We start from the raw sequence: 26,954 nt of genomic DNA on the forward strand, positions 1-26,954 counted from the left end.
ATTGAAGAACTCAACTGTGGTGTGGCAGCTTTAAATCTTTAAAATAGATGACCAAGTTGACTCTTCCCTGTAGCCCCCCTCTTGGACTTCAGAACTGATGGCACATTTTCATTTCTAATTTTCAGCCTCATCCAGTTCCTGGTTGATACTAGCCTGCACAGATGATTTGCTGGGGCAATCACAGAGTGTGACTCGGGAATAAAACCTGCTGCTTTAGGTTAAAGATGTCTATTCAGAACTGCATTCCTTGCTTTCTCCCCCACCCCATCCTCCTGTGCACATGGTCTATAGTCCAGGGAAATAAAATAGCCTTTTCAAGACGAATGTGTTTTACCAGTAGATGGAGTAAATGCTTCCCAGAATCCTGTACCTACTAGTTAATGGACTGGTGTCTCAAAAAGAGACAAAGCCACCACCAACAACTGATTCTGGAACTTAATGTATAATAGCAGGTGGCGAACGTGATCAATGACATGGATGGCTCTTGCCTGAAATGTTTTGTAAGAGAGGAGACACTTATTCACATATACATATATGAATAATGAATAAATGAATATGTGAATAAATATACGGATATATGAATATATATGAATAGATAGATGAATAAATGAAGGTAAGCAAGAGGACACAGAGGAAACTTGGAGTACTCACAATCCCTTCATTTCTTCACAATTTTGCCTAAAATGAGCCCAGCACCTGGGGTACGATCCCAAGTGCAATTTCTCCCCCCTTCATCTTAAATGTTTTTCAAAAGGGATCCTTTTACTCTGTGGTTTGGTGAAAGGGCGGGATGGGGGGAAGTCCACTTTGCAGCTGGTACAACACAGAAGAGAGCTGCGTCAACTCTCAAAGGCTGCCAAGCCTTTCTTTTGGCAGAAGCACTGGGGATATTACACTGGGGATAATTTATCACGCTTGCTTTGGATGTTCCAAATTTGCAAGCCGTGGCTAATTTCCAGAGACAGCAGGGCAATAAACTCCACTTTCCTAAGAGAAAAACAGTAACCGCACCACCTTTCAATTAAATGGGCCATGGAAAACGAAGAGCCACCCATGATCATGGATATTCAGAAATCCTCAGAAAGCCTGAGTGTGGCCACTAGTGGTGGGAATAATGACTGTGCACCCGGAGAAGCCTGGCTTCACGGGTATTAGGAATTGGCATGTGCATCTGCTTCCACATTTGTCTCTGTACATTTTCCTGTATGAACACACAGGCACACATGAACCCTCACGTGTGCAAGACCAAAACACAAGTTTTGGATGCTCATGGAGGAATTATAGCCTCTTCTGTTATGCATCAGGTGAAGTTTTCCTCACAGTCTCTGGGATCTCCTTTTCTCTGCTCTTTTCTTAATCTCCTGGTGCCTCCTTGATCATCCAAGGCCCCTTGGAGCAGGAAGCAAACAACTCCTCCCTCTAGATCAGTGAGCCACACTGGGCAGCTGTCCTCAACCCCTCAACGCTTCCTAAATAGGTCTGCGGTCTTTTATGTTTCCTGAGCCAGGTGTTCAGAAACTGTGTATTGTGTTAATGAATCAGTATTTTACAGGGGGGTTCCAGGCCACCATTCAAAGGAACGCAGATGGTGGGCATTTTGAGTGGGTGACTGGGGGGTAATAAAAAGGATGGATGTTTGGGGGTGAGAATCTCATCCTAAGTGGGAAGCCTACTTTCAGATGGTCCTACTACTTTTGTGGTCCAGGATCATGCCATCTGATTACATTAACATCTCATGTGTTCATTACAGAATCCAGACCAGGACCACACGGTGCCTCTAACTTCAGAGAAAGTGAAGCAACCCCAATAGTGTGAGGTTTACACAACCTTTGACTCAACGGTCAGTTTCTCTCCCCTCTCCAGTTCCTGCAGGGTAGGCTGCCAGCTTAATTTTTGTCTCCTGATTTTTGTTTCTATGGATATGTTAATGGTTTTACAGGATCATTTCCTATGGTGTAGAGGAACACCTTGGGCCAGTCTCTATTTTCAAAGTCAGAAATGCTGTGAAGTCAGGCAGGATCTCGTGAATTCTGTAATACGCTAGAAATATCTTCTAATTTCTTTTTTTGCACTAATCCGTAAAGGTAACTCAACAGTTTCCCTTCTTTGCCCTGCTGAAACATTTATAAAAAAATATGCATCTAGAAAGAGGCCAATAGATGTTAGCTCTTATTATTTTTATCCTATAATTGCTGAAGCTAATCCTATTTCATGGTTTGCAGCCCCCAAACCAGTGGATGTTCCCTTTTGTCAGGATCCTAACAAACTCCTCTGCCCTGGTCTGATACCAGCAACTTGTGTTTAGGTGTTTATGGCTGGTGGTGGGTTGACATATATGCCTTCCTAGTGCATGTTATTTCATGACCTGACCTCTTCTTCGAACTTCAGCTGCTTTCGGACTTCTACTCTGTCCTGTGTGGTCTCTCAGATGCGTCTCTCCCAGACCCTATTGAGGCAGGTCAAGGTCATCTTCTGAGTTCAGAGAATTCTCACTTTTTAGTGAACTGTGATCCCAATCTCCACCCTAGACCATGTACAGGGGCCAAATTAACCACAAGGTCAGGCTTTGCTAAAATTATCCCGTCTGTCAGTCTCCTGGCAAACGACTAGTTTGAAGATTTTAATCACAACATTGACACACACAATGCTAATTTCATACAGTTATGTAACTTAACTGATAAGCCCATCTAAGCTTTACTTGCATGGTAAGAGACCCGAGGTTAAAAAGTGAAACATATTAACTAACCATATGCTTAATTTATATTTACCCAACAGCAAGTGTTTCTGAAATCTGAAATAAACAAACATGGGGTGAAGGGATTGCGTGAAGGCAGGTCTTCACATCCAGAACCAATATTAAGAGCAAGAGAACAACTAATTTGTCTCAGTGGGGTAGCAAAGGGACACAGCCTTCAGAATGTCGTGGGAGATTATATTTCAACGACTTACAGTTAATTTGAAAACTGACTTAGCTCTGGCCCTATTATTAATGACAGTTTCAATCAATGACCATTTTGTATCTAAATTTCACTTTATCTGTATTTCTCCTCTCTTCTACCTATTAGGATTCCTGGACTACTTGACTTACATTAAAAATGTTCTAGTTTCTGTGGCTAGTTGTGTTTTGCTTTGATAAACTCATTGCAAAGTGTGTGTAATTATTGCATTGCGAACAAGGGAATGGCAATAAATTTAGGCAGAGCATTTTTGAACAAAATACAAGCAGCGTGAAAAACTGTTTCTGAATGACAAGAAATTTGGCATGACCAAGTAGGTGAAAAGTACCATTATACATCTTTACGTATTGAAGTTTATGTCTATAGAGCAAAGGGAGAAAAAGAGGAAGCATACTGGAGGTGTTAGCCTGTGTACTTTTCTGATTTTACGGATGATCACATTTATCTAGGGCCTACAATACTTTATAAAAGATGAAAACATTCTTGTGGGAGGAAAAAACCAATTAACTTCCTTGCTTGCAGAGATGGGTAACCTTGTTTCTTCTAAGATTTCAGTAGGACACCCCCATCTTTGGATGAAAAATGCTGACCGGTGTGTTCTGGGAATCTTGGCTCACCCCGAGGCTAATGAGCACAGTGTCCTGGCTGTGTGCCCAGCTCTTGTGGCAGGGAGTTACCCCCAGAGCTTTTTTTAACTTACACTAAAGTTTGGACTTAGAAAGCAAGATCCGCCAGCGCATCAGAGGAAATAGGGCTTTCCCTCTATAACCATCGACACCAAATTCTATTTCTACCTGCAGCCCTGGAATCAGCCTCTTTGGTCTGATTTAATCGCCATATTCACACCCATCTCTGTTGGCGAAGTTAAAGAGGGAAGAGTGCAGGTAGGACTCTTCTAGTTTGGGGGAACCCAATCTATGTGCCCCTTTCAATGGGGACGCAGGAGAGGGGTTGGGTCGTGGGGATGAGTCCTAAGGAGTGTATATATGCACCGAGGGGGAAAGGCAGAGCATGTGACACAAAGGGCAAGTGCAGAAGAGTAGCTCTCACTTGACCCTGTTAGGCTTCCTGCATGGAATTAAATTTCAGAAACTGGCGAGGCTCGCAAGGAGTAATTACTGCAACTGCCTCACCCCCTACTGTCAGCACATGGCAAAGTTTGCTGTGGGTAGGGCAGCAGGCAGTTCTTTCCGAACATTTCAAAATATTGGTAACATTTTCTTAAATTTCTCACCAACCCACAGAGATGATTTGGAGGCATCCGAACTCTTCTGTCCAAGTCAATGCTCAGAAAGTATCCCAAAGCAGCAGGAGTAGAAATGCAGTGACAATGTACGCTTGCATTGATGTTCTCTGATATACAACGCGACCGAAGGGCATTTTTACAAAGGCCCCAAGCACCAAAATCACAAGGTAATTTTTCCCCTTCAATCTTTCATTTAGTAAACTGTTAGCCTAGCTCACAAGTCTTCTGAGATCACTTCAGCCTATAGCCATGATGTTTTTATTTTATTTTTTTTTTAACGTTTAAAAGTAGCCATGAAGGAGTCAAATCAGTATCTTCACTAGTTTTACTGAGTCCATAGGAGAGATGTATTACAATTCGGTTTCCCATCCATGAGATGGCTTGGAAAACGATGCAGCCCAGTACAGCCACCCCTACCCACCCCCCCCACCCCCACCCCCCACCCCCGCCGGAGAGAGTGATTTTTTTAAAAGCGGTATATCAAGTCCAGTAAGGCAGAATTTGACTGAAATTGCAAGTAAATAAGATGATTTTTGTCTTGCCTGAGAGAGGTGGATCACTATTTCTTATGTTTCTTTTCTTTTCTTTTCTTTTCTTTTCTTTTCTTTCTTTCTTTCTTTCTTTCTTTCTTTCTTTCTTTCTTTCTTTCTTTTTCTTTCTTTCTTTCCTTCCTTCCTCCTTCCTTCCTTCCCTCCTTCCTTCCTTCCTTCCTTCCTTCCTTCCTTCCTTCCTTCCTTCCTTCCTTCCTTCCTCTTTTTTCATCTCAGGCAAATGAAGCCAAAGTCTCTTGGCTCTTGTTGTACCTTTGAACCTGCAGCCTTACAGCTGGCTAGCAATGAACCTGAAAAAGAATCATCATGGCTATGACTCTATAGGTTTTTCTTTGACGAAAAAGAGGGAATAGGAACAAAGAAGAGGAGAGAGAGAGAGGCAGGGAAAGAGGAAGAGGGGGGAAAACAGTGGAGAGAAGAGGAAATGGAAAGGAAGGGAAGGTCAGAGATGTAGGTTAGAAAGGAGGAGAAAAAACAATTGACGCATCAGGGCTCCCCGGGGAGTGGAACTCTGACAGCTGAGGCATCTCTTATTTGGCTCCTTCACCTGCCTAGAGAGAGAAGAGCGCTGTTTTGAAAGGGGTTCATTAGTGAATCAGGCTCAGGCTTGACGCTTTAGCCATCAGGGTTTGGGTGCTTGTTGTGAGGGCCCTGCTTGGGCACAGGTCTTTGCCCTTTTGCTTTGCCGCTTGCTGACCAGCTAACCAGCGGATCCAGAGACTGGTTTCATCTCACAGCTCTTCAGTTTTATTTTCCTGACAGTGCAGTACTTCATTAAGAAAAAGGCACTCAGCTATTAATTTCTGCTAACGCTTAGCCTGGCCAATGAAATATAAGCATGTGCCATTCTGTGTCTATTTTAGGGTAGGGATGTGGGGGCGGTTAAACTCTGCTTGGGTTACAGCTCTCTGCATTCACCTCATTCTTCCCAGCTCTGTCTTCTTTGTTCATCCTTCTCCTGACAGGCTGCCTGATGGTTACAAGAACGGTGCAGAATTGTAACAGGCTCAGACTGGATGAAGGAGGGAAGGCGATCAGGCGATCTTAATAGTTTAAAACATACATATAACCTTTTCTTCAGAGAATATCTGAATGCTCTGAAGTATTAGTCACTGCTGTTTGAACGTTTTATCTTCCTAGGGGGAAAATTAAAATTCTCCTGTGCCCGCCTTCCATCTTCTTTCTCTTCCTAGCTTGTAGAAATGACTGGGGGGATCGGGGGGTGGGGGGGGTGGGGTGGGGGAAGACCCATTTGTAACTAGTCGCTGGTGCTGTATTGATCACTACTTTACAATATCTAATGTATGAAATGTTGGCCTCAGGAAAGCAAGCAGCAATTAATGGGTTAAGTATACAAATGATTAAATATCTGTTGGATTCACTTCCATTAAGTAAATATTTTTATCGCGAGAACAACTTTTTTCTCTCATCTGTTGGATTGTCAGTGTATTAGAAGTGAGCATATCCTGGAGGCGCCTGGGTGGCTCAGTCGGTTAAACGTCCAACTTCAGCTCAGGTCATGGTCTCACGGTCTGTGAGTTTGAGCCCCACATCAGGCTACGTGCTGATAGCTCAGAGCCTGGAGCCTGCTTCAGATTCTGTGTCTCCCTCTCTCTCTGCCCCTCCCCTGCTCATGCTCTGTCTCTCTCTGTCTCAAAAATAAATAAAAACAAAAAATAAAAAAAAAAGTGAGCATATTCTGATTTACTATAGGAAAGGGGGGGCGGGAGGAGGATGAGCGAGAGATTTGCCTTGTGTTTGTAACCATCAGAGACAAAGCAGGAATGGGCCTTCAAGAACCAGAGCAGGTCTTGCCTAGAAACTACACAGGGGGCCACCTAAGTGGGTCCAATGTAGCTCAGCTATAAATACGCCCACCACAAAGATATTAAAGGGCCTGAAATTTCCATTTCATCGGGACTCATGTGACATTGGCAGGGAAATGACAGTGAAGTGTCTAGTGATATAACCATCCCTTAGCATCATACTATTTCAACCGAACAGAAAAGGTATGGGCATAGCATGAGATAAAGCTGTCTCCTAGAGTCTGGTTGGCGTCCTGGGGAGGTCAGAAAAGATTGGGATTCTGCTAATGAGAAGTTTCAAGAGGCAGAGGCAGAGAAGCCAAAGAGGCACCTTGCCTCTTTTACAGATATGATGGGAATCAGGCCTTCCTAAAAGCCCCTCGTTAACTTCACTATTTAGAACTGGAAGGTACTAAAAGCTACAACTCCATCCTTTTATGAGAAAGGAAGCAGAATCTCATGGAGGTGTTAAAGAAGTCACAGCTGGAGAATAGGAATGTTTTAGTATGTGCTTGGCACTCCGCTAAGTGGTTTGAGGTGCGCATACCTCATCTAATCCAATGATTACCAGCCATGGCTGCGCATCTTAATCACCCATGGAAACGGGAAAATACATAGTTGCATATGTGTTCCAATCCACCATCCACTGGACGCTCAGATTTCTTACGCTTTGGGGTAGAGCTAGGTGAGTGTAGTGTTGAGTTTTCTGTTTTTTGTTTTTTGTTTTCTTTCTTTTTTCTTCTTCTTCTTCTTCTTCTTTTTTTTTTTTTTTTTTTAGCTGCACAAATGATTCTGAGTCACCGCAGGGTTGAAGACTATTTGTGTAATTCTCACAATTTTTGACTCAGGAATATTACTCCATCTTCTCCAGAAGATGAAAGTGAAGTTCATGTCTTGAGGGGACTAGAACCTAGGTCTATACTTTCCGGTTCCTTAGTTTTTTTTCCCTTTAACACAACTTGCCCGGAGGGCTGAAGTCTTGGGTTTAGAGTAGATAAGCGCGGTTCTTCCAAGTGTATTCCATTTTATCCTCTGAGTGTTCCATGAGAAACCAAGGAATATATTTGCCGGCAGCAGGGTGTATGGAAAAGAGCACAGGGATTTGCACTGCAGTGTTTTTCATGTTGGTTAATTGCGTGACTTATGGGCATGCCACCTTGCTAAGCCTCAGTTTCTCATTTCCATAATGGGAATGGCAAACAATATCTCAAATTGCATATGAATATGAAGTGAGAAAAAAATCTATACAGTAGTGAAACGAGTGCCTGGAACATAGTAGTAGTGTATGAACCGTTCACAGTACTGAACAAGCAGCAATTCTTTTTGCTACGTTTATGGCTACTAATAGCTTGCTCTTTGCCAGACCATGGCATTTATCCCGTTTTGCAATCCTTTCCCTTTTTCTGTAAACAAAAGAAAGCAGTGACTGGGGAGAGGGCACTAGAGGTGGGATAGAGTCAAAGATTATAATGAATCACGCAGAATCTCTCTCACACCTAGTGTAGGATGCATAATTTCTATACACGGGGCTTGATGGGAAAATGAGGTTGGAGCAGGGGATGTGTCGGGAAGCTGCATTTATGCCTATCAAACCCTCTATTTTTTCTCAGATGGAGATGGGTGGGGGAGGTGAAGGTCCCTCCCAGAGATGACACCACTACCTAAGCATCACACTACCTTGGCCTCACTTGGATAAGCACATTTGTCTGGTGTAATCCTAGGAGCTGCTAGACATAGACAAGTACTTTCATCACTTGAACGGTGAGCTTCAGTGTTAGAGTTGCTCTATTTATACTTTGCTCTGCAGGCAATCCTGATGCTTTTACATAAGTGGCAAGCTCCACTACCTTAGCAAACAAGTAAATAAGGTGATAAACAGTACTCTCTTTTCCGTACGGGCGTGTGATGAATTCCCAAGCCAGCTTCACTTCCCATTATTCTGGCCAACTTACCCATTTTAAATCACCTGAGATGACAGTGGGTTTTATTGTTTTCCCCTCTCAAAGCCGGGCCTTGATATGACAGTTAATTTGCAAACACATGGGAGCTGGCTGGGTGACAGGCAGGGCAAGGGATGGCGAAGTGGGCTGGTTCAACTCTCCCAACGTAATTGCTCAAACTTAGCCTTGCTGGGTCTATTCGGCACTTCTGTGATTACATACTGTTCCAAGACTCAAGAAGATGAAGGTTTGGAAGCATTGCATACCATGTGTATTTTCGCAGCACTGCAAACTTCTCTGGTTTCAAGGGTCAGCTTTCTGATCCATGCAGAATTGAAACAGAGGCTTGGGAAATCAGAGATTGCATGGGGGAGCCACACACCTGCTCAGGCACAGGAAAGGCCTGGAATGCCAAGGCACTTGAGCATAATCTGGTTTCTGCATACAGACCTGGATCCTTCCTCCACGGATGAGGCAGTTACAGACACTTAGGATTCTGGAAAATACCTGGATGCTCCTACCCTACCCCTTCTACTCTGAGGGCAGAGGAGAACCAACAGTATAGGTATTAGACTGATTTACATTTTGTTTCTTTCTTAGAGATGAAGTGGAAGCACCCTTGATTAATGTGTCCACACTTGAATGTCCATAAAAGTAGCAAATGCTGGCGTCCAGCTGTTAATGAATGATCTAAAAGATTACTTGGTAGCTTTTAGTATAATCCTGAAATTAGTTAATGGAAGTGCCACTAATGAACATCTATTAATAGAGGCAACTGATGTTAACACTGCTAATGTAATGGCCAGGAGGTGTAATAAAACGTGTGGACAGAGCAAACCTAATACTGTTCTATATCAAAGTAGCTCCCTTGAAAAATGTAAAGCCAGGTAATGATTACAAGTAGGAGGCATTTTAACAACAGGGTCATTGCTGGCAGGGCTCACCATCGAGTTTTAAATAGAGTAGCGGACAGCTATACTTTGAGACCTTCATTCTCTGTGGGACCTTTCTTGATTACTCTTACTGGGTGTCAAAGCTCTGATTATTTCTCTGAACTCTTATCACATAACAAGGAGCCTTTTAATTTGATATTTAAGTTTCTTTATGGTTCTTTGTCTTATGGGTGTTGTAAACTATTAGCAATAGAAAACAGGGACTCTCTATGCATAATAGGATGGCTTTTTGTTTTTAATTTTTTTAATGTTTTATTTATTTTTGAGAGCGAGAGACAGAGTGTGAGTGGGGGAGGGGCAGAGAGAGAGGAGACACAGAATCTGAAGCAGGCTCCAGGTTCTGAGCTGTCAGCACAGAGCCCGATGCGGGGCTTGAACTCATGAACTGTGAGATCATGACCTGAGCTGAAGTCTGACGTTTAATCGATGAGCCACCCAGGTGCCCCAAGGATGTTTTTCATCTCACCCGGGGCTGAGTGAGTCCCATCCTCTGTGACCTCTTAGAGTGTTTTGTTTCTTTATATCCTAATCATACCAATGTGCAAAAAAAGAACCATTAATTTCTCTCCTTTACGAGGTTCTTTGGAATTAGGCATTCTGTCTTGTATCTCTGATTCCCTACCTCCGGCACCAGGCTCTGCAACAATGCCAGGGCAGTGCTGATTATTGTGGCCAAAGAGATAATTGTGTCGTTTGGACTCAGTTTGTGCCTTTGTCTTAGGAAACTCAGAAAACAAGGGGCTGCTCCCTGCCTTCCAAGGGCTCACAGTCTAGACATACTTATGTAGAATTCAGCTCATCCTGGGAAATGAATTCCCGCAAGAGGAAATGCACTTAGCATATGTGTAGTGTGTGCTGAAAATTGCTTTTTTCTTTCCAAATGAAATCATTTATTTCATTAAAACAAAACAAAACAAAACAATTTCCCTTGATTACCGCCCTTCGTAAATAAAATTATCGTCAAGGCCCTGACACAGCTCTCTGCTATGAAATACAGAACTCTTGAAAGTCAGTTATTCTCCACCTCATCGCGTCTCAGTGTAAAGGATACCCACGCTCTAGTATCACACACGTGAGAGCTTTTCTTTCTTCCCGCAGTAGATATTAGCGTTCACTCTGCCTATGCGCAGACGACATACACAGATACGCCTCCGTGGGAATTCACGTACATAGAAGCAGCAAGATGGAGCCAGTTTTAGCTTTGGGGGCCACGGGATGATGTGGAAAAGCCTGCCGTCTACACCGGCGTGGCACTGGAATGACAGCCAAATGGAAGCAGCTGCAGCTGCCTGAGAAACAAAGCTGGAGAATTTGACAGCAGAAGCAAGCGGCTGCAGCCCAAATCCCCGGGTGTCAAGAGCCCTGCTGTGGGGCCTGGCGAAGGCAGTCGTGGATTGGCACCACTGAAATCATGGGTTTCGCTAAATGGCTTGCCTTTTATGAACTTTTGAGAAAGGGAAAGCAAGTGTTCTCTCATGTATTCAAGCCGTTATTTGTTGAAAGGCTACTATGGGCCAGTCACGATTCATTTCATAATGGTTATATGCTAAAATGCTCACATGTTAATAAATTGTATTTATTTTTTAATGTTTATTTATTTTGAGAGAGAGAGAGAGAGAGAGCATGCTTGTGAGCAGAGGAGGGGCAGAGAGAGAGAGAGAGAGGGAGAGAGAGAATCCCAAGCAAGCTCCCTGCTGTCAGCGCAGAACCTGATGCGGGGCTCAGTCTCATGAACCCTGAGATCACGACCTGAGCCAAAATTAAGAGTCGGACACTTAACTGACTTAGCCACTCAGGCACCCCAAATTGTATTTATTTTTATACGTAATCTAATAACCATAATCATGATGCTGACTGATTTCAACCTTTCATTTTGACTATGTACTAAAAAGCTGGTTACCTGGCTGCTATTCACATATAAACCGAATTTCTTCCATGTGCAATTAACATGGATAAAACTTGAGTAGAAAAGGTGCCAATTAGAGACAGCTAATGACCTCTGACCCCACTGAGATGCATGAATACCATTTTCCAAATTATAAAAAAATAGAAAAATAACAATGCAGTTCAGAAAAATATATTTTCCCATAAATAAAGATAATTTGTATGTAAGAACACAACTTGGGAACTCATTAAACAGAGAAAACACTTCAAACGATCGCCAGAGAAACCCCTTAATTCTTTTCAAAGTAGAACCTGTCCTCGTATTTCTCTCTCTCTTGTACTCTCTATGCGGCTACAACACTTCATTTGTTTAGTCAATCAAGAGTTGACATTATCTGCAAGATGCTCTGCTGACAACTCTCCCAAATACTTCTAGATCGTTCTATTCCCACAGCACTGCACCACTGTTGTTGATGTGCTCCATCTCCATGTCCTTTCCTGGAAGGGACTGTGATCTTCTGAGCATCACCCGATGACTATGCTTTTCTAAAAATGCTTTGGAAACAGCCCGGCAGCATTTATGTTGTGTGTCATACACATTATCTCTTTACCCCATTGTATTTTGTGCTTGGTTCCTTAAGGAGCAGTTATTCGTGTGTAAAAGAAAGACTGTTAGGAAGGAAACAGTATGTAGGTTGAAGCTACGAATGACGTACATCTACAAGAGTCAAGTTACTAATGACCATGACGTTGGTACAAAAAGCTGGGTTAGTTCCTGTCTCACTAGATGGATTCAGATACTTTTGTGGTGGTGGTGTTGATCTGTGAAAAGCCCAACCAAAACTCGGAACTAAGGTCTAGGAAGATGAACTGATTTTTTAAAATACAAGTTCCAAATCTGGCGCTAGAGCTTCAGCTACCATATATCTCTATATCCCCAGTTTGGGGCCTTTGTGCAGACTCCAGGCTCAAGGAGAAGCCACTGTATTATGAGAAGGCTCTGTGAGCTTATGGCTTACGTGAGCCCCAGCCAGTCCAGAGACATTATGGGTTCCCCTCAAGATTAAGCTTTTGTAGGTTTGCCTTGGTTCCTCAGTTCTGTGTACAAATCCTCAGCTCCAGACAAACCCTGGGCACTTGCGCCTTCTTGCTGTTCTTACTTTGTGCCTTTCCTGCTTCTTGGAATGCTCTGACCCTCATTACTTCATTCAAGTTCCCTTAACGCACATTCTAGAGGATGGCTTTCATCCTAACAACTCAGGCATTACATCTCAGGTCAGATGAGAAGCACTACTTAGCTCTACACTGTAAAACAAGACAAACACTTGCCCTTACCTGTTTTACAATCTTAGTTCAACAAAGGAGATGGTTACAATTTTCCATCTCAGCTTTTACTTGATTGCTAAAAGGATGCAGGAACACAGTATGCATGGTTCGGTAAATGGGAAGTGTTTATGTATTGTTCAATTTTCCGTTAAAATTATAATTAATTGAATGTTGTTTAGAATTAATGAGCCTAAGCAGATATTTCATATAAAATGTAATGCAAATTTTGTATGTAAATCAAAGTCTGCTCTTTACCATATTTACTTTACAGCCTACACGAACAAGAGCTAATAGTACGTTTGTCAACAAATTAAAAGGATGACTTTTTTTTTTTGCTCTGCATTTAGAAGAGTCCTTTCGTCTTTGTTTGAAAGCTTCCTTCATGTGGGAGGAAGTTTTCCCTTTGCCGATACCTGCTGCCATATATGTGGAAAGCAGAAATGATGGATATGGCTGACAGCAGTTTAAAACAAACCTGTCTCGGGGCGCCTGGGTGGCGCAGTCGGTTAAGCGTCCGACTTCAGCCAGGTCACGATCTCGCGGTCCGTGAGTTCGAGCCCCGCGTCGGGCTCTGGGCTGATGGCTCAGAGCCTGGAGCCTGTTTCCGATTCTGTGTCTCCCTCTCTCTCTGCCCCTCCCCCGTTCATGCTCTGTCTCTCTCTGTCCCCAAAATAAATAAACGTTGAAAAAAAAAAAAATTTTTAAAAAAAAATAAAACAAACCTGTCTCGATGTACCAGCAGTTAAATGCTCAGACTGTATCACCAAACTAAGAGGGAAGGGAGAAATCAAGCCTGACCTTTAACACCTTTCTCAAGCCTTGCTCGATTCTCTGATCGGGCCCCATCACTGCTTGCTAAAATCTTCCTGGTCTGCTTTGTCTTAGGACACACCATAAGGAATACTCAGTATTTCCACAAGAATAGTAAATGCCACATATGCAAGAGAGGTACTACTTCTTGGCAGTTTTTTCTTTTATTCTGAACTGAAAAAGGTAGTATGCGAAAATAAGGCAAAATTCAAGTTAGATTTTGAAGAGTTTCATATCCATATCGTATAAGAAATAGAAAATATCCATCACCCTTTTGGCATTAACATCAAATTTTGGTTAGTATACCTGATATACATCTACAAATCTTCTTTTTTTTATTTTTTTAACGCTTATTTATTTATGAGAGAAAGAGACACAGCATGAGTGGGAGAGGGATAGAGAGAGAGGGAGACACAGAATCAGAAGCAGACTCCAGGCTCTGAGCTGTCAGAACAGAGCCCAACGCAGGGCTCGAACTCACGAGCGGTGAGATCATGACCTGACCTGAGTGGACTCTTAACTGACTGAGCCACCCAGGTGCCCACATCTACAGATCTTTTTGATGGCTCAGGACTCCAAACCTTCCCACTTATTTTCATAGGTGACACTTTGGAGGAGTGACTATTTCTCTCAAAATGGTTGTATCGGTGCTATATTTTCATCCCCTTGTTTTTTCTTCTTGATTTGAGGTCAAAATACCCATTCTTTTCTTCAAATGGGTTTTCCCATCTATGGTGGTGAATCCAGAACTCTTACTTTTCTCTGAAAATTAATTCTTCTGCAGAGCTCCTTACACGGATCTCCTCCCCTGAGCTTTGGGCAATTACATTCTCTCATGTCTTTCACATAAATCTCACTTAGAAGACAAACCCCTCAGGTTAAACTGCTGTCGGGTGTGTGCATTTCTCATGGAGAGCCAACAACACCTACATCCACAGCAGCCACCTTCACCGCTACCTGTGAAAGCATCTTACTTTGGGAAACTATTTTCTTTTTTCAGCATTCTTGTTTGAATGTGAATCCAGCCCAGGACAGGGACGCTGGAGTCAGGCTGGCCACCCCCGGACTCTGGCCTGGGACACCTATGATGTGGGGAGGCACTGGACTAGGAACTAGAGGGGTGTGGTCAACAAGAGGGAGATGAAATTTCTGAGATGAAGAAGCCTACAATCTAATAGAATGAGGCCGTGTCCTAAGACAGAGCAGGCCAGGAAGGTGTTAGCAGGCAATGGGTCTGGTTTAAAGAGGAAAGCAAGGCTTGAGAGAGGTGGTGGGTCATTAAAAGTCAAGTAGAGGGGCGCCTGGGTGGCGCAGTCGGTTAAGCGTCCGACTTCAACCAGGTCACGATCTCACGGTCCTTGAGTTCGAGCCCCGCGTCGGGCTCTGGGCTGATGGCTCAGAGCCTGGAGCCTGTTTCCGATTCTGTGTCTCCCTCTCTCTCTGCCCCTCCCCCGTTCATGCTCTGTCTCTCTCTGTCCCAAAAATAAATAAACGTTGAAAAAAAAAAATTAAAAAAAAAAAAAAAAAGTCAAGTAGACAAAGGGTGAGAATCTACTTAGGAGTTTGTGGAAGCAGAAACCCGGAGGAGACCTTGGGTATGATCCAAAAGACTGTGCTCTTTTGGACCTTTAATTCTGTCTGGGCACCTAAGTCACTGGATGGTCATTAGAGGCAAAGAAAATCAGGGGCATGTAGGTAGGGATGTCCACGTTAGGCTGGCACATAGATGCTCCAATTACAGTGTGTTATTTTAAGAGAAATGGAACATGTGAATGTGGCACAGATCACTATTTTTTTGGTCTCCAACTGTTTTCCGTGGAATGACAAGGTATATATATTCAGAATGATGTGCTGTTTAGACGGCATCTATCTACACAGAGAGACTGGAGATTAGAAGAGTAGGATCGTATAGCAAAGGGGAGGGACTTAATGCATATCTTCGAACTCAATGGCCTTTGTAGGAGTCCTAATCACTTTTTGTTACTGTCCAGCTTCCTCTTCTGTTTCACACTAGCAATGCCCCCTAAGAGCTATGACGTAAATCTTCCAAATTCCTTACAACATTTGCATATTCTAGGAAGTTAAGTATGAGTTTCTGTTATATAAAATAACTCAAATATTGTTCAAAGAATTTCTTTTGTGGACTTTTTTTCTTCTGGAGGAGATTAATGTATATTATTACCTATGGAAGCCATTCTCTCCTAAGAGCAGCAATGTAGGTACTTGCATGTTGTTTGCAATGGAACTTACCTTTACAGAGATAATTGCAGTAACCTTTCAAACGAACATATGCATATACCCGAACTTGCACCTGTCACTGTTGCCATGGAAACGGTTCCAAAACATAAGATATGATTCTATTATTGAGGCCGTATAGTTTCCCAAATAAATCTTAATGGAAGTGTAACAGGAAAAAAAAAAGAATTTTATGGAGAATAATTTTAAATTATGTAGTGAAGTTTGTGACCACATCTTACTCAAATCACATCAGTAACCTTCATCTGAATAGGAAGCAACAGTCAGTAAATGTCAAGCATACATAAAGAAACATAAAGGAGGTTTATTTTAAGATAAGTGAAGTGCCCAAATGCTACCTCTCTAATGTTCATCTTCATCATTGTTCATTTTCGATCACTATTCCTATCGTTGGCTGAGGCATAGCATTAGCTGTCTGGGTGGCGCATCCTGAGGTCACGGAGTCATCTGATGATTTTTCCACTTTCTGGCATCTTTGGACTTTCTGTTGTTATGGTAAACAGACTTAGATCTACAAAGCTTTTAGAGCTGAGAGACCTAAAAGATGTCTGTTCCAGCCCCTTACTTTGCAGATGAGGGAACCGAGGTCCAAAAAGATAAATGCTTTGTCCAAGGTACAGAAAGAAGTTCATGTGGCTGAACTAAAACTCAGGTCCCTGACTCTCCTCCCCACACACAATCAGTGTGCTGCCTTGGGAATGCTGTCCACATCCCTGCCAGTTAAAGCTAGTGCATTCTTTCCTGGAGAGAGGAGTCAAGCTCTGGAATTGAATATCGGGACCTTCACTGCCCACGTATATATTCAAAGGAGCTAGTCCAATTTGCTAAGTGAAATAAAATTTTAACTTCTCCCTGAAAGTATGTATCTCCTCACAAAAATCTATTGATTATGTGGGGATTACTACTTTGCACCTTAGAAACTGAACTAATGCCTTAATATAATAAGAGAAGGAAAGTGTTTTCAACCTCTTCTGTACTTTGATGTCACGTGAATCAAATGACCCAGGCTCATAATAAAGCCAACTGTGAAATCAGTGTTCACCTCCAAGTCAAGCGCCTGGGAAACCCATTGGTGGGGCTTAATTTAAAGCTATCTGATGATGGTTGGGGTTTCAGTGTATTATTTTGAGCACATAGTTATGGCATTATATGTGGGGAAAGAAAGCCCTCCTGGTCATAAATCATGACTGGCAATGGGTTCTCCCAGGGACAGAGAATACTTATTATGTAACTCTCGTTAAGGGTTGACGGGTGGCCGACTCTGGGCTGAGTCTCTGGCAGAGCCGAGGACTCCCCAAGCTCTAGGAGGCCCCCGAGACAATGTGTCATGCAGCGATGATGGGTGGAAAATACTCTCACTGTTCAAGTTGTGATTGTTTTGGCTTCCTCTGGGGTAGGCTTTTGGCACTTGAACTGGCCCCAATGTAAGACCGCAGCTGGAAAATGCCATTATTTGGATTGGTTAAGAGGAGTTTTTGAATTGAACTCCACTGTAGCATTAGGGAAGGAAAAACGTTCCTGCCACATTCCGCAAGTCTCAGAGTAGCCATCTTCCTACCGTTCATGTCTCTGCAGATGAATGGGATTATAAACACTTTTTTGGGGTATAGATACACAGGTATACAAGACACTCAAAGTTATGTAAGTCTAGAGTACTAGAGTAATCCACTCCATAAATACGTATTGAGAACACACGAAGTACCAGGCATACTGTTCCAGTATGGACACATGTATACACACACACGTAGACACGCACGTGTGTCACTTTTAAGACAGAGACCGTGAATTCCTTCCTCACAGGCATTAAAAGACACAGCATGAGTAAAGCACACGGGGTGGAGAAGGCTGCCATAACTATTAATTTCCCTTATACCTTTTCTTCGTCATCCCCCAGCTTTGGGATATCAATAACCTTCCTGCCCTTCCAAATTCTGCAAACGACCCTCAACAAGGGAGAGACGGAAGGGTGCGAAGGTGATCTGTTGTTGGCCCAATTCAGAGCCTGTGACACCCAGGCTAAACCTTCTGCTTCTATAAAGGGCGCCCACAGACTCTAGCTTGTTACCTTTCGGGTCTGGAAGGGATGGGAGATTTTTCATCATGAATATCTGCTAATTTGTCTAAATGCAGTGAGACCAGACACATAGACATAGGTGTGTTTCCTAACAATAAAATTAATACATTTATGTTGCTAAATATTTGGGGTAGAAAAAAATAATTATGCATAATCCTACAATTCAAGCAATGTTACCCCAGACAGTTTGGTGTATTTCCTGTAGCTTGCTACTTGCTCTGGGGCAGACTCCCAAGAAACGAACACAATGGCACCATGTTGTTTCCGTTTTGACTACCTAATTGCTATATACAGCAGCAATGACTTATGACTTCCTGAAGCAGAGGAAAAGACGTGTAGTGTGTGAGAGACAGAGAGAAAAAGAGAGAGAGGAAGGTGGGGAGAAAATGTATATGTGAATATTGAGGCGAAATGAGTCCGCTAGAACTGAAAACATCTGCGATATTTAAGTAGACCTGTCTAGTTCTTTGTAAATATCATTGTAGAAAAACAAGCTAAAACCTAAGGGTAAAAAGTCTCCATTTCATTCCATATTTGCAAATAAAGCCCATTCCATCAATAGTAAAATTGCTTTGTGTAATTTGCAATCTCATTGTCGTCCTGGCTATCCCCCCCGTCAGGCTGCCTGTGTTTATGTAGCTTCTCCCCATGGCACGTGCTCGGAGCAGAAAAGGATATAATTATAGATCTCCATCCACTCACAAGAACAATGGCTGCGCCCAGCCACTGGACTCTCCCTTCTCGAAGCTCTCCATAGGAAACAGAATGGCGTAGCTACTGTTTTGAATGTCCAAGGCCTAAAAATGTTAGGAAGACAGCTGCCACAAGTTCTTTGCACGAGGCGCCTCTTTGAATGTTTACCCTCGCTATCGCTTTATTCATCCTGTCAGGAGCAGACCAAAGACCAGAGGTTTTAAGATACCCTGCCTATAATTACTCAATAATAGCAGAAGACCAAGAGGGATACAACCATAACGCGGTTCAAGACTTTCTACGCTCACTTAGAAAAAAAAAAAAAAAAAAAACAGGAAGCTAAATTTGCGTCTCTGAGCAAAGTTAGCCCGGGCCATTTCAGAACCCTTAGTTTCTACGTAAAGTAGCTATGATGCTTTGGATACTAAGGAAACCCCTAAATGTTTAGACTAAACTAAGTCAATACTTACTGGAGTGATTTCCCACTCATGAAAAGCAACTGGAAAAATTTCTCAAGTCTAAGTTTCGCTATCAAAATATTAGTGACATCATGGCTTGAGAGTTGGTTTTACCTGTTTTAGACTAAGAAACCCATTCAAATGGAGTCTGTGGCCCATGACCTCACTCCAGGAAAACGAGAAAAGGAATGCAAAGTGACATCAGCACCATATATCTTCTGAAGGGTATTGCACTCCTCCTCTGTGATGGATTGGCCTGTGCACTCCAAATATATTCACTGTGGCAAGGGCACCAACTCTGCTGTGCATTTAGAATTGAATATGTTTTTTTCCCCCATGACAGATACAAAATATTCAGACGGTATAAGAATTTCTATGCTCTAGGACCTCCCCCTGATAGGTCTACAGAGGAGGATAAAGAAACATGTCTAAGACCTTGAGAGGACCACCTGAATCAGGAACAATGTAAAAGGAAAGGAGGTAGAATGGGGACAGTTTGTAGACAGCTTGTGACATTTCTGAGTAATTACTGAGTGCAGAAGGTTCTGGAGTTGGAGGGCCAACTCTCCATCAGCAGCCCGCCTTCTCTGATACGAAAAACGAACATTTGAGCAATTTAATGGAAAGCCGTGAAAACGCAGCTGCAAGCATTACATTCCAGCTAGATTGCTTCCTCTAAGCTTTCCTATTTAGAAAATTTGAAGTCTTCCAGACCTTCTCCCTAGGATATTAGGAAGTAAGCAGAAGCTCTGGATTCTTGGATTTAGCAATGGGAGGTGAATCAGGAAAGACTCCATGCAAATGAAGAGGGCCACAGGATAACCACCGCCATTTTGTTTATTGAGCACCTACTACTACGTGAGAGTCCGTCCTGAACATTTCACATCTGTTATCTCTTAAATTTCCCAACAACGCTAAGGTAATGACAGCCTTTCCTGCCAACCTATGAAACCCAGGCTGGGAGTTGTCCAGTGACTTTTCCTGTATAATCTCGCCCTAAGGGAAGACGTTACTCTGATTTTTCCACCTCATGTTTTTCCCTGGCAATTGCTGTGAGAGAATGTTGTTTTTGGAGTTGGGTAGGCAAGTGTTGTGCATGATATGAAAAACCGAAAAGAAAAAAAAAACAGAGAAAAAAAATCCGACACAAAGCACTAGTCAATTTCAGCCCCTCTCCAAATGATCAAGGCCTTTTCCTACTGCTGGATATTTTGAAATGAACAGGTTTGCCTCAATTTTCAGACGGGCTTTTGCTCTTTGTGGAGTGCAACCCCAGCCAGCCTCAGGAGAATCAGTGAAAGAGGATCAGTTACACTCTGGAGCAGCCACACGGGGGCACTCCTGAGATCCTGAGGCGTCTTCCTACTAAGGAAAGAGTTGCTGGAGTCCCAAGTGATCCCGCGGGTGTTTAACAAAGGGAAGGAATGTCTAGAGGATAAGACTCTGTGCACTCACTCTTTGGAAAATGTCTGCTGTATATATTTGCCAAGTGATAAGGAATCTAGTAAATCCAGTAAATCAGAGGCCATTTGATGATTTACAGTGTTCAAAGGTAGCTTCCTAGCTCTTGAAAGAATTATATAAATGGCTATTTAAAAATAGGCAACCAATATAATTGAGCAAGCTGAAATGGGCTATGATACAAACCATATGTTACGGCCATGGAAAATCAAAATAAAAGTAACTCAGTATAAATTGAGAATCATTCCCACTTGAACTGACACAGTTTCATGGAAGTGGCACCCAGCTTGGAATTCTAACCCTTGTGCTATTCTAGATAAGAGATCTTTCTCCCCAACACGACACCCTCCTCTTTAGTTTTGAGGGTCTATTCCTGATACCCCTTTCTGCCCAACACACGCTACACTACGTGGTCACACGAAGTGCCTGTAAACGAAGAGATATGTTCAAGCCATTTTTATCTTGTGACAAAATTAGCAGTAAAAGTAAACAGGAAACAGGAAATGCCCACCTGGAGAGAATAATGTGTAAACCTCAAGTAGATTGGTGAGAATTTCTCAAGACAGAGTGCTTGGGAGGACAATTTAGCAAAGCATGGAATTTGACAAGGTAAAACTTCTGCACATTCTGACTTTATGCTGTACTCATCTGTTTGTTTCTGCCTAGAGAAGAACCATTAATACACAAGGCTCACTGGAACCATCTAGTTCAGCAGAAGAAACCAAACCAGAGAAGGCATGTCGTTGCATTAATATTTTCATTTGATTTCATCTTATTTGTAAAGTTGACTCTTTAAAAAAAAATCACTTAATCTTATATACACCCCTATGTTTATTACAGTATTGTTTATAATAGCCGAAATGCGGAAGCAACCCAAGTGTCCATCCACAGACGAATGGATAAAGACGTGAGATGTGTATCTATCTGGAATATTACTCAGACCTAAAAACGGATAAGCTCTTGTCATCTGTGACAAAATGGATGGACCCAGAGGGTATTATGTTAAGTGAACTAAGTCACACACAGAGAGATAAATGCCGTGTGATTTCATTTATATGTGGAACCAGAAAGCAAGGAAACAAAAAGCAGAATCTGACCTATACGGGCAGAGAACAAACTGATAGTTGCCAGAAGGGAGGGAGGTGAGGGGACGGGCAAAATGGGTGAAGGAAAGTAGGAGATACAGGCTTCCAGTTCCATTATGAATACATCACAGGGATAAAAGACACAGCATAGGGAATACAGCCAATGATATCATAATGGTGTTTGTATGGTGACAGATGGTGGCCACACTTGTGAGCACAGCCTAATGTATAAACTTATTGAATCACTGTTTCACACCTGAAACTAATGTCACATTTGTGTGCCAACTACATTCCAATTTTAAAAAGTAGATAAATCGCTCCTTCCCTGCACTATTTGCCGCTCTCTTGAGATGCCTATTGTGATAAATGCAAACAAATGTTTTACGATAATGGCAAATGTCCCCAAAGAGACATCATGTCCAGTTTCTAAGCTGCAATGATAGCTTACATTTTATTATAATCTTTAATAGAACTATATATAATTATGTATTATGTGTCAGAGAGATGTTGATTGTTTTATATATATTACATTATTTTATTCTCTAAAACCTCTTTTATAAATGAGGAAACATTAAATGATGTTTAAAGAGGTCAAGCAACTTGTCCAAGTTGGCACAGTTAGGAAGTAGCTGAACTGGGACTTGACAGGTTTGTCTCAGTGGCCTATGATTTTAGTTGTTATACTATATGATCTATCTTGGACTAGTTGATAAAACAGCTCTTTAATTAACCTCTCTTCTTTTAAGAGTTTTAGCAGATTTTAAATATTTCTTTCCTAGCTAGTCAGTAACTTAATTTTTAAGCTGCACACATACACAGACAAGTTCAGATGAAGAAAAAAAAAAAAAAACACAAAAAAACCAAACACAGGCTCCAGATAGAGACTATAGTTGCCTTTCTTGCGGATCCGTGGTTGCACCCACACTACAAGCTCATGATACACATCCCTCCAGCCCTGGCTTTAGAAACCCATTTTGAACAGGGGAAACTTGAAATATGCAGACTGCGGTCTTGACTCCCCTTAAGAATGCCTGCTTTTATTGGGTTTACCCTGTAATCCTGCAACTTTTGGCCAGAGTCAAATAGGGCGACGATGTTTTTCTACTTGGCTTCTACACAATCCGGTTCATTTCAAAATGCTTCCAACTAGTCCCCACTGCAGACTTTGTTCATTGCAGTAGTCTTCCTTGACTTTCATTAAGCAGAACCTCAGATCAGAGCAGCGTGGCCCAGACATTGGGCTGGTCGGTCCACTCAGGAGTCGATCCTTCTGTGCATCCACCTTTAAGACCTGCCAGTTGAGTGTGTTGTGTTTCCAACACTGCATTCCAAAGAGACCTTTTATAAGGAAAAGTGGCTGCTGTTTAATTCATTTCAGAAAGTAGATGGTGAACCCTTATTGCTTTGATCTGCTTTCACACTAAGTCCGTTTGTTCACGGGAGGTTTGCATTCCCTTCAACATAACATTTGTTTAAAAAAATTCCGACTCCTTGTTCCTGGGCTTCCATAATGACGTTTGAGAGAACTTTGTTTAATTCGGTTTTAATTCTGTCCCTTTCAAGGAAAATGGTCAGATGCGACCCGGACATGGAAACATGGTCTTGCTGTCAGTGCCTAACAAAGCTTGCAGTCTAACAGACTTCTATTAACAAACAAACAAACAAACAAAAACAAACAAACAGAGCTTTTTCCATTATTGCCTCATATTCTTCCTTCTTTCCCCACATTTTCTGAAATGTAATTTCTAACGGGTGGGAAACAGTCATTTTAGTGTGAAAACTTGCTAGAGTGGAAAGGCCATTGTGTACTTCCTGTAGACTATAACACCAGAGGAGAATTTGCCAAGGAGAATCCTTGGCAGAAGGGGGGAGGTGGTACCTTGGAATCAACTCTTAACTATGTGAAGGCTTTGGGTCTTGGTGAATTTTCCAAGCATGGGGTATTGGCTTTCTGGAGGCTGGACTGAAGAAGTCTACTGCCCCCTGAGAGCATGCCAGGGGCACTGCTTAGCTGAGGCCCACCATTGTACTGACCAGTCAACTAGGCCACATCCAGAAGGGCTTTGCTTCACATCACTTGACAGGTGATTGAAAATGCTTAATGTCAGAATACAGAAGAAGCCTGACCAAAGCAACTTTAGAACACAGCAAAGATGTGTAGACTTGTGTATGTGTGTGTTTGGTGTGTGTGTGGTGGGTGTGTGTATGTGTATAGAGATGGGTCTGAGGCATGGATTTCATTAATGTGATTATTTAAATAGACTCTCCCAAATGCAAGAGCAGCAGATGTTGCCACAAAAATGAAGAAAAAAGGCTCGGGGCATATATGTCACATTAACTATATTGGACAGCATTCAAATGATAAACATTTTAATCACTCCAGGTTATAGTTCTGCTTTAGATTTTGTGTTAATATGTTAATAGAAAAATGCAAATTTACACATTGGATTCTAAAAAATATGCATAAATAATTAGATTTTACAAGAGAAAAGGACCTTAGGGATTATCTCCTCCAGTCCTCGTGTTAAAGGTGAGGTCAAGACTTTCACCAGACTGCAGAGAAGTGCCTTGCTAAAGGTCTTACAGGTAATTAAGGGCAGAACTGTGATTGAAATATAGACTCTCTGACTCCAGGTTTAGTGCTGCCTCCTCTATCACCTGTAATAGATTCAGAGGCAAAAACATAAACTTGTGTCTGCTATGCTCAATTCCCAACAAAATGTTGCAACGATATTTTGTGTCTATTTCCTGCCTTGAAGCTTGATGGAAGGTAGTGATTCTGAGTTCATTAAAACAGATGGCTTGACTTTTTTTAAACCTTAGTTCTCTATCACACTGAAACTATTTATAGAATTTAAAAAAATCACTTTTGAGGGGATAAGTGAATTTAAAAATTCAGTGTTTGAGGACATTAAGGCATATTAGGCAAACTAAATACTCCAGATTGTATATTAAACATCAAGTACCAACTATAGGGTGCATTTTTCCATAGTCATTTGAAATTTATTTTAAGGTTTTCCTATTGAGATCCTATTGGGGGAGATAATAAGATATATTAGGTTTTGTTTTGTTTTCTCCCTAGGTTTAATAAGTCTCCTGTGAGTGACATATAGCTGGGAATAAATGGATTACATTTGTAACCAAATTAAGGTGATGGTAGACAGGAAGAAGCCAGAATATGACCTACTGCTTATTGATAGAGAAGATGTAGCTGGAATCTTGAGAATCTTAGGTCATTTTTGGCTTTGAAATTGTTGTATTATTTGTTCACTGTAAAGTAACGTTTTTGCCCATAAACAATTTCAAAACAAACAAATAAGTCTACACCCAATGATGTCTTCTGTGGATGATTCCCCATCCACCAGGGGCAAAATGGATTTTTATTTCTAGGGACATTCGGTGAGAACAGGATGAGCCGAAGATGGGGTAAGCCTGCCAAATGTCACAGGACTGTGTCCTTGAGCCCTTTGTGTCCTGCTGCAATACCTTCTAGGAAACAAACTGATGAAAACCTAATTCCACAAAACGATATCGCTCTGGAGATGGTATTATGGCTCCTTCCAATTTTCTTCATGATCTTACAGGCAGGTAAATAAGAAGTTTATTTAATAAAAGAATGACTCCCTGAAGGAGACCAAGCTAAGAGCTGCATGTCACCGTGACAACTAAACAGATGGATTCATTTGGTGTGGCCCCTCTCAGGGCTGCCATTAGCCCATCAGGAATGTCTCCATTACAATGCTGACCAAATGGAAAACAGGCCTGTTGATCTACAAATGCCCCTACAGTCTTGAAAGTAGTTCTCTCAAAACCTTTTGAAATAAATAGAATACCAGTTACAAAATTGTAAGTACCTTTACTTGGGATGAGTGCTGAAAAACAAAACAATGTGTCCCATGACATCAGTGGTTTTCAAAATTCAGTGTCTGTATGATTCATTCGCATAATTTACCATGTTTCACATTTTCAAAAGCTTTCGTGCTTCTCAGGTAAGTGGGGAAGCCTGGGCCTTTCCCTGCCAGTCTCCATCAAGGTGGTAAGAGGGATGGGGTGCCTGGGTGGCTCAGTCGGTTGAGCATCTGACTCTTGATTTCAGCTCAGGTCATGATCTCACAGTTTGTGAGTTCGAGCCCTGCGTTGGGATCTGTGCTGACAGTGTGGAGACTGCTTGGGATTCTCTCTCTCTCTCTCTCTCTCTCTCTCTGTCTCTGTGTCTGTCTCTCCCCTGCTCACTCTCTCTCTCAAAAATAAATAAACTTTAAAAAAAAGGGGGTAGGAGGAAAAGGAGGTGCTGACTTTTCCATTTCCCACCCTGAGAAGCATTATTCTCCATGAATCCTCAAGAAATATCCATGCTTTCCAATATCCATGGAAATACCCATGCTTTGAAGAACTTTTTTTTTTAAGAAATTTTTAATTTAAAGTTGGGAATATTACCATTGTCTTGTTTCTCAGGTTGTATGGTAGTAAAAATTGCCAAAGAATCATTTAAATAGTGAGAGTACTGACAAACTATAATGTATTATGTGGCTCAAAATGCTTCCTGATCTGATTAGCTACCAAGACCTTATTTAAGACAAGGAAGGGTGGAGACTTCACTGGAAATGACTCATGGATGTTCAATTTGTGGATTTTATTTGTGGAAAAAAAAGTATTTTGATAAGTAGAGATAGCTGTTTCAAAGAAAAGTGTTGAGGCTCTATTAAGAAGTACACATTCAAATCTATTAATCTAGATATCTAGTCTCAAAACGTGTATTATGTGTGCATGTGTGTGTGTGACATTTTTAAAGTAATTTAAACCAAGCCATTGTTTCATACCCTGAATTAACAACCCATGAAACAATTCCCTAATTGTTAAATGGATATTGTGATGAATATTAAAAATGTTAGCAGAATAAAAATTGTCTGGAAATACAGAGAATCGTGTCTTAGGTATTGCTTTATTATTAGGGGGGAAGAAATTTAGTATGGTATAAGGAGAATAGAATTTTGGAATTAGGTTGAGTTAAAGTTCTTGTCTTATCCATAGGTGGCATTAGACAAATCACTTAACATCTTGCAGTTCCCTTTCTTGATCTAGAAAATGAGAACAGCATATGCATTATGAAGAGATTGTAAGTACTAACTGGATAAAACAATCTAGGACATGCTTGGCAAATAATCGGTGCTTAACATCACTCTCATTAAAGTTGGTGATTATTAACTGGCACTTTACAATCAAAATACTCTGGACAAAAATAAATAAATAAGAATGACTGGTCCAATTAATCTTTTCAATAGAGGTACAGACAGAATATATATTTTATATTTTTTTAATGTTTATTTGTAGAGACAGAGAGCATGATAAGGGGAGCAGAGGAGAGAGAGAGGGAAAGAGAGAGAATGCCAAGCATTCTCAGGCTCAAGCAGAGACTGATGTGGGGCTTGAACTCATGAACCGTAAGATCATGATC

The 26,954-nt window shown here is 41.7% G+C and overlaps 1 protein-coding gene and 1 long non-coding RNA gene across 16 annotated transcripts in view; both read right to left on the bottom strand.

Moving 5' to 3' along the window:
• The window catches only part of SLC8A1 (solute carrier family 8 member A1), a 385,340-nt gene that overhangs the window by 103,113 nt on the left and 255,273 nt on the right, over positions 1–26,954 (bottom strand). The window lies entirely within an intron of this gene.
• On the bottom strand, positions 4,955–14,760 carry LOC147582350 (uncharacterized). The gene is made up of 2 exons (XR_015249009.1): positions 13,385–14,760; positions 4,955–13,137 (listed from the first exon to the last, which is right to left on the bottom strand). It is a non-coding gene; the product is annotated as an uncharacterized LOC147582350 (long non-coding RNA).

This window comes from Puma concolor, chromosome A3 (assembly GCF_028749965.1).
Source record: "Puma concolor isolate L17-30 chromosome A3, mPumCon1.1.hap2, whole genome shotgun sequence".
NCBI classification, from domain to species: domain Eukaryota; kingdom Metazoa; phylum Chordata; class Mammalia; order Carnivora; family Felidae; genus Puma; species Puma concolor.